Raw genomic sequence first — 13,454 nt, forward strand, 5'->3', positions numbered from 1 at the left:
TTACTTCTGATAACACCAATTTGGGGGCCTGAACAAAAAACCCCATCCTTATGTATCCCTGCTGCCTTTACAAGTATTTTATCTGGCATTCTATCAGTCCAGCAGAAGATTTATCACAGCATAAGATTAGGCAAGAGCAGAGCTGCAGACCATCAGTACTTTTCCACACACACCTTCTCATTTAGCCAGATTAAAGGAAAAGAGAGGAATCAGTGGGGTCAGGTCCTGCAGCTTCCCTAAAACCTGAACCCAACCCTCTAGTTTTAGACAGGGCTTTACTTTGAACATTCAGAGCTAGGAACACATTGCTGGGGACCAAACAGGTCAGACCTGGAAACCCATTTGTCTCAAATGGAAATGCGTGAAATCAAATGCACAGATTAAACCCCATCAGTGATGGAGGAGAAGCTGGAGCAGGCGAAGCTCCTGGCCACAGCCCCACAGGAACTTGAGCATCACTGAAACACCAATATGGGTTTATTTTAGTTTCTCCCTTCCTTCAATGACTCCTTCTGATTCTTGCCATCTTTAGGAGCTGTTTGGATCACCTTCCCTTACGCCTGATTAGAAGCAGAGTGGGAATCCTGCTCCAGACAGAAAACAGCCCACACCAGACCCAAACAAAGCCCAACCCCGTGGCTGTATCCTCCTTACAGTGTTTGCATTGCTTGCTGGGATTCATGTGGAACTCCCTGTAAACACGACTCCTGCGCTATTCCCAGGGTGCCTGTAGTCGCATTCATTGCGCTTATTATACTTGCAGATGTTTTTTAAAGTAAAATAATCAAAGCATGTGGGTTTTGAGCTTTAAAACTACATCATTATGCTGATGAATTAGGCCTCCTGCTTCCCCCAGAGGAGGGGAGCACGCTGCCCTGTATCTGGCTGCTCCAGCCTCGCTCCTCCACCCTGCCCTGGGACACTGATCCTATGCTCACGCTGTCTCTATCCCTTACTGCTAGCAAAAGGGGAATGTAGGCTTTTCCCCACCACAAAATGAGGCATTTCCCAGGGATGCTCCCATCCTCCCTCTCGCCCGAGCCCTTCCCAAGGAGATGTGGCTGAAAGGTCCTGTCCCTGCTCAGCCCCTGCAGCCCTCCTCCTGTGCCTGCAGTCCCCTCAAAGGCATTAAGCTCCTGCCCTATTTATTTTCACATCAGATTAATGACAGTGAAATCCCTAATTCAAAAGCGGCATTACCCCGAGCGCTCTGCCCTAACGGGAATAATCCTCCCTCCCTCCGGTGCAGGCACTCTAGGGAATTCCAGTTCATTCCTCCATTCCCTGCTCCTGGCTCCGGAGAAGCTCCAAAAGCTGTGATTTAACCACTGTCCTCTTGGCTTTTCCATAGCCTCCCCCTTGCTATGCAGTCCTCAGCAGGCACATGGAGATGCCCTGAAGCAAACCCCCTGGGCAGCAGGAGGTGATGCTGGTTTGCAGGGTGGGATTAGAGAGGGCAGCTTTGCACAGCATCCTTCCCACTGGGCCAGTTCAAAATGCCCATCAAGAAAGAAAATCCCCATTCTGATAATGATGGGAAAACACCCAGAAGTCAAAAAGAGAGAAGAAAGCCAGGTTGGATGCAACTTTGAGCAAGCTGCTCTAGTGGAAGGTGTCCCTGCCTGTGGCAGGGGGTTGGAACTGGATGAGCTTTAAGGTGCCTTCTATCCCAAACCATTCTATGATAAAGAAATCCGAGAGCAGCCCCACACTGGGTTGTGCCAGCACAAATAGCCAAGATGTGGCTGGAGACAAGTCCTACAGCAGGGAACAGCCTCATGGGTGACCCTACAGCATTGTGCACACCCTGCCTGGCTTCCTTGCAACCAGGAGGTCAAGGAAGGTCCGGGATGGTAACACCAAAGTCAGCCATACAGGCTTCTGCTCAGCATCTGTATCTGTGGCTGTGACCCACTAAAACCATGACTGTGCAAAACCAAGTACTTTTGAGTTACCATGGAAACCACTGCTCTCGAGGCCACCAAAGCATCACCTGGTTTAAAAGCAGCCAAGTTCCCAACTAGCTTTGAAAGGAAGATGCAAGGGGGAGATCCAGACTAATGGCTGCAGGCAGAGATAAAGGTTTGTTTAATATCTCTTCCTCTGCCACAGATTCCAGGGTGCATCTGGGATAAGCAGATAAAATGCCTCAGCATTGGCAAGACCTGCTTTTCCCATTGACCTCTGCCATGCCAGGTTAGCTGGTAAGGCCTTGACTTGGTTTCGAAAGACAAATGGGGATTTAAAGGTGTGTTGAAGCAGCTCAAGAACAGCTTAAGTAAAACTCAGCAGTAAACTCAAATGGCAGGAGCCCAGCACAGAGGCTTTATGTTGGGTGGCCACTCATCGGCTCCACATCACTTAGACACTGGTATTAGTGCCAGAGGATGCGTTTAAGGAGCAGGCAACCCAAAATAAAGCTGTGTAGGAGCTGTCCACATGTCCTGCCCAGATAAAGAGCTTCCAGCATCTCCTACCTCCATCCTCAGCCCCTGCCCTCTGCCACTGACAGCAGGGTTCGGCACAGCTCCTCTGTCACTGAGGCAGTAACACAGCAAGACTCTCATCTCCTAAGAACATTACTGATTAATTAAGCTAAAAGGCACAGAAAAAGAGCTAACAAACACATAAAACCCCACACAATGTCTTTAAAACTGCTGTCTGCTGGATCCAGAGCAGAACAGGACATCAGAGTCGCTTTGCATCTTAGGATGCAGAGCGGAGCGAGGCCACCTGCAGTGGTACAGCACTTCGCAGCATCAACAACTCTTCTTAACGCGGCATTTCCTGAAGCCAAGTTTATGTTTGGCCTCTGATTTAACTTATTCTTTCCCTCTTTCCCTTTTCAAACCAGTGCACTTGTGCCTTTTTGCATTGCTGACCTCAGGCTCTAAACTGAGGAGCAGAGGAACAGGGCAGACCCTGGTGTCACCAGCACACCTGCAGCCGGTGGTCACAAGGGTGAAACCCAGAGGGGAACACGCCAGCATCCAAACTCTCACATTTAGCTTCAGAAGAGACTTAATTCCATGGAGTTTATGGCAACAAACCTAAGCAAAAGCAGAAACAAGCTGTGTCCTCACCGAGCTCACAGTGCTCACGCTGCACTTTGCATCCTAGTTCAGCTGGTTTAAGCCCAGAACTAATTAATCTCTAAGACCAGCCCCAGCCAGGCCTGATGGCTCTATCTCCTCCAGAGATGGTTTGTACACCGTGACATGGATGGCTGCAGGCGGGAGAAATGAGTGACTCTGCTGAACTGAAGAACACCAAACCCAAACCCAGCAACCCTCAGGTCCTTCCCACCATAAACCTCTGATTCTCGGTCCAAAGAGGAAAGGAAAATTAACTGCAGAGATGCAACATGAATTTGTTTCTTAAATATAAAATTGAAAGAGAAAATAAACTGCTTTTCTTGTTAGAAAGCCAGATTTTGAGTATCTTAGCACTGCATAGGTACAGAATAGCCTACTAAACCTGCAACCCTGGTTTATGTCTCCATCTCTTTGCACCCATCATTTCCCCACTCGAACTAATGCACAGGAAACTCCAATGATGTGGGTATAGCTCAGGCTCAGATGTACCATAACACAAGTGGTCTCCTTCACTGAGCCTCCCCATTTTCAGGGAGACAATCTTGACCATCCATCATTCTAACTCTAAAAATACCCCTGCAATAAACACATCAAATAATGCCAGGACTGTACCACAAACCTGTTGCTTTCATCCCATGCCTCATGATGAGGAACATGCTGCTTCAAATTCCCAGGTTCTTCAGAGGGAACAGTCTCAGCTTCATTTAAAAGTTCCCCTCACCAATCCCAACCCTCATTTCTAAGTGCCCACATTAGAGAGAGGCAGAAGCCTAAAGCCTAAACCCCCAGCAACTGAAAAGCAGCAAGACAAGACCATGGTGCTTGCTATTTTCACATAAGCTTATTGTTTTTAAGCCAGTCAGGGGATTTTGGAGATTTAACCCATTATTTTAAACGCTTGGATTTGGCAGTATGGTGATTAATACTGTTCTATCCATACGTACTGCACACGATGCTGAGGAAGAACACAAAGCAATAAAAGCCAAGTTATAGTTACAAGGAGAACATATGTTTACAGAAGCAGCAGCCAACTGAAGTTTCAGTTTTTATAGTCTAAGATGTGACTAATGCACTAAATACACACACACACACATATATATATGCACACACACACACACACACACATCTGAGATACTGGGATTTTCAGAGTCCTTTTGGTGAGCTGGGTATGCACTGCTCATCAGAGAGCAGCAGGATGGGGCTCCTGCTGGATGCAGTTCCTCCTTTGTGAAAATCACAGCCTTCTTTTGCCTTTAGAAACAAGGCTGGTTGGACACCTGAGGACCTGCTTGTAAACCACCCAGCCCAGCATCTATCCCCCAGTAGCAGCGAGAGTGCAACTGGCTTCAGGAGGAGAGATTGGGGAGGTGGAAAGGGGCTTGGTCCTCCATCCAAGTGGTCCAGCAAACCATGAGGATGCCCATGTGCTTGGTCAGATCACAAAGCAGCCACTGCATACAATGGGAATGGGGCTCCTACAAAGCGATGGAGCACCAAAGCACTTGCAGGACAATGAGATGGAGATGAGGGAGAGCAGGGTATGGGGTGGGCACGGCTGCTGCCTCATCCCATTGAACTCCATGGCACTTCCACTGCATCTGTGCATCCATGTCCTTTGATGGGGCACCCTCAAAGGTTTGGGTACAGATGGGAAGCTGAACTGAATTCAAAGTACCTGGTGCCTGTTTTGCCAGTGTTTAGGGGTGCTGCCCAGATACTGGCAAATTACAGTAACACTTCCCATCTCTCCATGCCACCAGTGACAAAAATAGCTCTGAAAGTCTGCAATATCCCTCTCATCCTGGATGCACAGTAACGAAACCAGTCCAAACTCAGTGATGTTTGGTAAATAGGAACAGGGAGGGGGGAAATACAAAAAAGAAAGAGAAAGAAAGAACAGATCTGGAAGGAAAATGAGTTAGAATGAAATTCCATAGAGGCAGCGCTGGTTGGTGCTGGCATCGTTTTAAGGAACATTCTTCTTTTAAGTTGATTGATTAAAGCTATTTTTAGGGCCCAAACTGCACTGGGATCATTCGGGTTCATTTGCTTATGAATTGTAAAACAAAATGAGACAGCTGCAATTCACAAATATATATACTATATATATATACATATATATATATACACACACCTCCCCAACAGCACCACAAACACGCAGAGCAGAAGCAATACTTCATCCTGAAAGACACTAAGTTGGCACATGTCTAAGGAGATGGGACTGACTGCAGAGAACTCTTGTGTAAGGATTAGCCTGAGTTACTGGAATGATTGCATCCCATTGGTTTGCTGTAAAATAACCGTAACAGGATCCAACCTGGTACCAGCCCCAAACAGGACCTTGAGCTGTTCAGCTGCAGGATGTGTCCTTCTGTCCCCAAATGCGAGTAATTCCCTTTGCTTTGCCCAGTCAGATATCAAGGACCTGATTTGGGAGCAGAGCTCCTGGATCTGGTTTCAGTAGGTGACTTCTGGATGAAGCAAGGCACATTGCAGCCCTGGACATCCCAGATGTGCCATACATGTGGTCAGGGCATCCCAAACCTGTGCCCATCATCACATAACACAGAATTCCTGCAGCTCCTGAGACGTTTGCATGACCACATCTCTCTGCAAACCAGAGACTTGCTGCAAGGTGATGTTCAGCTCCCATGTGCCTCTTTTGAATGCCTCCCCTTTGGTTCTGGCACTTGGGGTGGCTGGAAGCAGTATTTGCACTGAAGGTATCTGCTTTGAAAGCATCAAGAAGTTGGCATTTGTCCTGGCAACAGGGAAAAGGTGCTTGTGTGCAACCAAGCCACTGCTATAAATGGCCAGTGGTCCTCACATAACCCACCCTTACTGCCAAATTGGGGTAATGACTGTAATGCAGAGATCAAAGCCTGTTCACAGATCATCCACCAGCAATAAAAGGAGGCTAAATCCATCTTATTATGCACCTTAAATCATTCACCTTGCTCAAGCCACTCTTGTGGTGCCATAATGAATTTAAAGGCAGTTAACTCCAAGTCCTTGTCATCTGTCATTTGTCAGACAGCTTCATCTTCCCTGCTGTTGCCACAGCTTTGTAAGGCTGCTACGAGACAGGCGGGGCAGCGAGTCGCAGCTATTGGGGATTAAACTTCAAACCAAAAGGATGATGCAGGCATAAAAGCACTTTGAGGGGTGCACAAGAGCTGCAGTCAATGCAACACTAATCCCCACCCTGTTCTTACTGCTTTCTGAGTGTAATACCAGGATCTCTGAACCCCAATTGCTTTTCCCTGCCATGTGCCTCCCTAGTATGAGCCTGTCCCAACAGATCTTCCACCTCCCTCCATAGGGAAATCAAGGCAACGCAAACCATTGCTACTCCCAAACCCAAAGGAAAACCTTCCCGCATCAGCCTGCTGCAATGAACCCCCATGGAAACACCACCTCCTCTGCCTGGGTTACATGAGTGCCTGTTGATGTCCAGGGAGATGACAGCAAATGGCTTTAGTGCGTTGTTAACTGCTGGGAGATATCCCGAGAGCAAACAAGGTTGTATTGATTCAAGTGACATAAATGGACTTCAGCACTGCTGAAGCTGCCCTCTGGATCCTTGCTTGTGTTATAGGATGGTTGTATTATGTGGTTGAAGTTGTGCAGCTGGAACCACGTTGTGTCCATGGGCTGGACCATGCAGAGGAGTCATGGTTAGCGTGGATTCCTTGCCTGCAATGACTGCACTTGAAAGCCCTTGAGCAGCAGGTCCAGGCCATCCAGGAAAGCCTCTGTTCCTGCTGTTTATATACTGATAAAACCCCTCCATAATTCAAAGGTGCTATTCCTGATTGATGCTGCCCAGAGATCTGGGGCCAGGGCCAGTGATCAAGTCCCTATCACTTAGAATCACCAACTGGTTTGGGTTAGAAAAGACCTTAAGATCATCCAGTTCCACCCCCCTGCCACAAGCAGGGACACCGTCCACTAGAGCAGGTGGCTCCAAGCCCCGTCAAACCTGGCCTTGAACACTTGAACTTCACCTGAAATAAACCCAGATGATCTCTAAACACATCACAACCTGTTCAGCCACCACATCCACCCAAATGAGAGTGCTTCATGCTCACTAAATTCCCAGACATCATTCACCCAGCAAGGAGACAAAGACAGAAACAGCGTTTTGCTTACTTCCCTCTGCCTGGGTGACTCACTTGATTAAAATACATATAAGCACCTACCTAAGCAGTGACATGTGAGGGTGAGCAATCAGAGCAGGTAATTGATGGAGAGAGATGGGTGCGTGGGTGAGACACTGAATACTTGGGAAACGGGTCCCGAAGGGCACAAAGCCATAGCTGCATCCTTGGGGGCAGCTCAGTGTCATGGCAACTCAGAGCTGCAGCCTGGCATCCCATAAGGATGCTGCTGGGGATGAACCCTGGGAGGTTGAACCTTAAATATCTGCTGTACCAGCTGGGTGGTGGGTGATGTGGCAGAGGTGTATGGGGAGAGGATGAGGGAGATGCGGTTCACCAGCTGCCTGCCACCACTCCTGCCCTCACTGAGCTCATCTCACGCATTGTATGAAGTGATGGAGCAGTGCTTCTGGGCTTTATTTTGCTTCTGGTTTTTGCTCTGTGTCCGTGGGTAAATGCAAACGTGCTTTTCCCACAGGGAAAATGCCACGCTGAGCAAATACCTCATGCAGCTGGTGTGTCGGTAGGTCTGGACTAAGCATGGCTACTCCCAGTTATCCTGGTGAATTAGATGGGCTGAGGAGGGCAAGCACCCTTCCTCCGTGTCCTTGGTGCTGAGCAAAGAGCAGGAATTGTCACCCACAGGGGACCATGCAGGTGACAAACATCGCAGCATCATCATCCCCATCTGAGAAAGGTCAGTACAAAGATGAGGCCACTCAAGGGCTGCAATTCCCCTTGAAACACCTTAGCATCCCATTTGCCTTTTCCCTATGTGTGCTCCTAGCCATTCCCAGCCTGCACTCAGCTAAATTGCTCCATCTAAACCACAACCCTTGGGAAACCAAACTCAGCTGGAATCCTGAAAAGAAAGAGCAAAGGATGACTTTGTCTTCTCTGCCTCATCTATCCAGCCAGGGGAAAAGTGCTTTGTGAGAAGAAGCAAGCAAATGAATTAACCTTTGCAGAAGCATCGCGTGGTGGGTAAGAAAAATCCCCCTTTAAAGATAGGAAGAATCAGCAGAGAGAGAGGTTTGGAGGGATGGTTTGTGAGGGCCAGTGTGGTCAGTGTCCATGCCAGAACCAACCACCACTAAAATGACTGTTCCAATGGCAAACAAAGCAGAAACTCAGGGCATGATTTAGACAAGTACTGGGCTCTCCCCCAGCAAGGTATCTGAAGGGGGCCTATAAGGATGCTGGGGAGGGACTCTTCATTAGGGACTGTAGTGACAGGACAAGGGGTAATGGGTTCAAACTTAAACAGGGAAGTTTAGATTGGATATAAGGAGGAAATTCTTTCCTGTGAGGGTGCTGAGGCACCGGAATGGGTTGCCCAGGGAAGCTGTGAATGCTCCATCCCTGGCAGTGTTCAAGGCCAGGCTGGACAGAGCCTTGGGTGCCATGGTTTAGTGTGAGGTGTCCCTGCCCATGGCAGGGGGTTGGATCTGGATGATCTTAAGGTCCTTTCCAACCCAAACCAGTCTGGGATTCTATGATTCTATTCTAAGGTATGAAGTATTTAACAGCCAAGGAGGGATATTGTGATTTAACAACATTGCTCTGGTTCCCACCCCACCCTTCCTCACCCAGCTCTCACTCAATGGGTGATTTAAGCAGTGACATCCTCAAAACCACCCCTGATGCCAGCTGCTCAATGACCCGGCACCTTTGGTGCATGGCTGCATCCTTACATAAAGTAGGATCTGGCCACCAGCTTCAGGCTGCACATCACAGGCTAAAGCCAAAACACTCTTTGCACTGAAGGAGAAACAATAATAACAGTAGTAGCAGTAATAATAATCATCATAACAGTAATAATACCAATAGCAAAGTAAATGGTCTATGAGATAGGATGAGCACAAGACAAGCAGAAGAACTCTAACCCAGCCCAGGGCTACGGAGCTGAGGGCTCAGCACTGCAGCAGTCCTGCTCCCCACCACCCAGCGTGGAATGGGATGAGTCACAGAGCAAACACCACAAATGAACAGCAAATGGCCTCAGCACATCAGAACAAACCTGGTTCTCCACTCACACAAGAGAAAAATCAATGCTGTCAACATCAGGGCACGAGGATGATAGGAAGGGAGGCAGGAGGCACAGATAGGACTACAGCATCCTGGTACCCGAGCCCCATTGCTCAGCAAGCCCAGCTCCCACAGCCCAGCTACAGCTTTGCCAGAAATTGGGTCAATCAAACTTAACACTGACTGTCTTTTTCTGTTTCAAACAGCACCAGCATCGATAACAGGAGCTGCCCTCCTTGCCTCACGTACTTAATGCAGTGTCATAAACTTGGCTGCTGTTATCGATACCAATATGACGTTGGTGTCCGTGTAAATGTCACTTGGTAGCAATAACATCAATGCTGCTGTCCCCGGGGTCAATAAACAGCAATACCAAATGTCATCCAGCCAGAAAGCATTGGGTAATTGGGGAATGCTAACACAAAGGTAAAAATCAGGGATGCACATAGGCATGAAGTGTGTTTAAGGGAAGAAACTGACTTCACTTTGGTCAAAGCTCTGACAGCTTCTGGATTCAGTCCCACTGTGGCTCTTGCTCTTTGCTGCTGCTGTGGGCAGGGGGTGCCTGGATGCTCTCCCCACCTTTGCCCTTAACCTGGGCACAAAATGCATCCAAGGGCCAGCTCCTGGCATGCACATGGGTCCTGGATGGATTTATGCCATGATATTTCTAATGATCCTTCCAGGGATTACTCAGGAAGTAGAGGACAGAAAACACTTTGCAACTGCAATTGACTGAAGCAGAAAAGCAGCCACTGCCTGGCACTGCATTCAGTGCACAGGGGCTGAGGAGAGGGTAAATGACAGCATCAGGGCTTGGAAGGTGGTTTCTAAATGTTACTGTCTGTAACATCTGCTCCTGCCATGTGCTGCTCTGGAGAGGATGAACAGGACCAAGAAGTGTGGCTGATCCATACAAGCAATGCCCTTTTAACTACTGATGATGCTCAGGTGTTTTCACTGTAACTCTCAGCTCATGCTCAACGTCCCTATGCAGGCTCTGGACAGCTGTAACTGGCCTTGAGAAGCCTTTTAGCCTCTGCCCAACACCTCAATGCATCCAGACTGAAAGAGATGCAGTGCAGTTTTGAGTAGAAGCACAGATTTGCAGTGGCTCAGCCAGCCCCACAGCACTGGGTTCACCCAGGTCCTCCCTGCCTCTGGGATACAACAGCCTCAATGCAGCAGCCTCGTGGCTCCCCAAGCTCCTGGTGGATGCAGAGCAAGGCTGTGCATAGGCCTGGATATACAGAGAACCAACCAAGGTATTAAGTGGCAAAGATAAAGGACAATAATAGTTCCAACCACTATAAGCACATGGGATTCCAGTGCCTTACACCGCTTCCCATTCACTGCCTGCTCATCCTCAGTGCCTAAGAAACGTATCTGCTACAACAGCGAGCTTTAGGAATGACTGCATCGACACTGGCATCACCCACATTCTGCCCCAGCACAACCTCCACGCCTGCTCTTCCCAGCCAGGACAGCTCCATGTGTTAATTCAGCTGCAGGAAACTGAAGTCCTGCTCCCAAAGAGCGGAGTGCTTCTTGTGATAGATTTGCATAAGCAGCCACATCCATCACAAAGAGATAAGACTTACATATCTCAGTGCTACCGTGTGATGGATTGAGCTGCTCTGTTCAAAGAGGGTGTTACTGGAGAGCAAAGAGGTGTTGGGGTTGTTTATTCCTGACTGTAATGTTGGACAAAAGGTGGGGAAACTAAAATCAAATCGCCTCTCAAACACTTGGTGTTACACTTGGATCCATGGGTCACTCTTCTGATGAGTAGAGGCAATTAGTTGTCAGGATAATTAAAGCAGCTTTGATTCAAGGGGCAGTTTAGACTGACATTTAAAGGAGCTCACATTTAAACTAAGCTGTATTAGCAGCTACTGGTTTTCTACTTAACTGCTTTAAATAACTCCATGTACCACAGTTGCAATGTGGTAACTCCCCATATGACAATAATTTCAGGAGGCAAAGGACATGAATGATGGGGTGACCTGCTTTGTCACACGGGATGGGGACACTGTGCACTCAGGGACACCATGGTGCCAAGAGGAGACATCCCAGCACCCCAGTGCAGGATGCTGCTGGTCACAGCAGTGCCGAAGTGTGCTTTAAGGGACTTTGGAATCAGCCTTCCTCTCCCACCTTTCTCACCCTCCCCATAGTGGAGTGCTAGAGTAGCATTCATATAGTGCTAGAGTAACATTTGTGCTCTGTGGGCAGGTTCCCCTTGATGAACCTGGGTTTGCCCGGATGCCTCAGTGCTTCCTCTCTTCTTTGCTGCCCTGGATTAACTGGTGAATGATAAAAGACATCCCAGTGGCACCTAACCAAGCTTGAATGAGCACCAGAGAAAGAACTTTCACTCCAAATGGGAGCTGAACCTGAACTGCTGCTTCCTGGGGATGCCACGCAGCTCAGATGCCTTCGAGTGGTCCCCTCTGCACAGCATCCTATGAGCATTGCCAAGGAAAGGACTTTGCAAGGGAGTTGTTGGCCTGCAGCAAAGCCAACTGGAAATCCTGCTTGAGAGCTCAAACCAACCATGTTTGTCCCTGCTGCAGGTTTGGATGCCTGGCCAAACATTTCCCATTGACTCCCAGGGCTGCATTGGTCCTTACCCCTTCCCTTGGGATGGTACAAGGGGATATGTGGCTCTGGATGGCTAAATTCATCCAGGATCTGTGACAATCATCTGCTCTCCCTGTGGTTTAACAGTTATAATGCAAATACAAATACATTCCCCCCACTTTCACAACAATGTTCTTTGTGGCTTTTCTATCCTGGGACTTTCCAGCCTCACTACTGTGGTATCCAAGAGCCTCATGATCTTTAATGGCTTCTTTGCATGAGTAATGCCTTTACATGCATCTCACCCAAAATGCTCTTTCATCCTCTCTATGTGCTTTTTCTCCTTGGCACAACTTTCCACTTCTATTCCCGTTTATCTGTGCTGGGATGACAAATGCAGCCCTTAATGTCAAAGGAAATGAGGCACATTTCGGATGCAGCACTTTGGAGATAACAACTGATCCCAGATGCACCTAACCCAAAAAACAGGGACATGGTCCCAACTTTCCTCCTGGGAGCTGGCTATAGGAACTGGGGGGACAAAGCCACACAGTGTGGGCTGCTTTAGCCATTGCAGATCCCTGTATTTCAGCAGAGCTTGCTGGAACTGAACCCAGAGCTGGGTCAGCAGCTTGTTAATAGAGCTTGATGATTTTACAAGGCACATCTTGAGGTTATGCGATATACAGAGCATCTGCCTCCAGATCTGGATCCTCCAGTCCGGGTACCTCCAGCTATGCGATGCTCATCGATCACACATGCGTTTATAAACTGTGTCAGCATGAAAAGCCTATCGATTCCCCCATTCCTCTGCTCTACAGTCTGCTCTGCTGGAAGCATTTCACTACCAGCATCTTGGCAGGGCTCGCTGGTCACCTCCAAACTCAATTGAGACACCTCTTCAGTGCCTCTCTCCTGACCAGCTATCACAAAGAGGTTGGGATAGGGGGATAGAAAGAAACCAAGTTATCCTGGTCCATGCTAATACATACATTGAGTCATCCAGAACAAATCCAACATGCAAGTGCCTGGTTATCATCCTCACAGTACCCAGATCTATGTGGGACCCACTGCAAGGCCCCAGGGGTCAGACCTATTGGCTTGGATCACGTTATTGTTCTGATAGATGGAAGAACACCTTTTACCCAGCTGCAGTGGCTGGGTTGGAAATACCGACTTCTTTTGTCCTTGCAGAAAGAGCCTGCCCATACAAGTGAATGTTTAGGTTAGAAGCTGATTTCCAGGCACCTCTGCAAATGTTTTATCTGCCCCAAATACATAATACTGCATAATAAAAACAGTGCAGCCTCTGAACACCACCTTTGCTCCCAAATCCTGGGAGCCTCAAGCAACCTCCTTGTGTAAATCCTCCAGGCACTCACTCCTACCCAGCCAGGGACTGAAATACCACTGTGGGGATCACAGTGAGGGGATGCCCAATGGCTCCAGGATGAGGATGCTGCAATGGGAAGGGACCATTGTAAATGACTTCTGCAGCCATCTGCAACCCTAACAGCTGCCCTTGCTGGCCACATCAGCACAGCCAGGCTCCTGCAAGCCAGGAAAACCCCCAAACAACCTTAATGTT

At 48.4% G+C, this 13,454-nt stretch overlaps 1 protein-coding gene across 1 annotated transcript in view; it reads left to right on the forward strand.

Annotated features, from left to right (window-relative positions):
* Nucleotides 1-13,454, forward strand: part of LLGL1 (LLGL scribble cell polarity complex component 1) — a 363,828-nt gene that overhangs the window by 319,218 nt on the left and 31,156 nt on the right. The gene's annotated exons all lie outside the window — the stretch shown is intronic.

This window comes from Neopsephotus bourkii, unplaced genomic scaffold (genome assembly GCF_033783945.1).
Source record: "Neopsephotus bourkii isolate Nb327-2 ecotype Australia unplaced genomic scaffold, CSIRO-AGI_Nbou_v1 NB_39, whole genome shotgun sequence".
Classification (NCBI taxonomy): Eukaryota; Metazoa; Chordata; class Aves; order Psittaciformes; family Psittacidae; genus Neopsephotus; species Neopsephotus bourkii.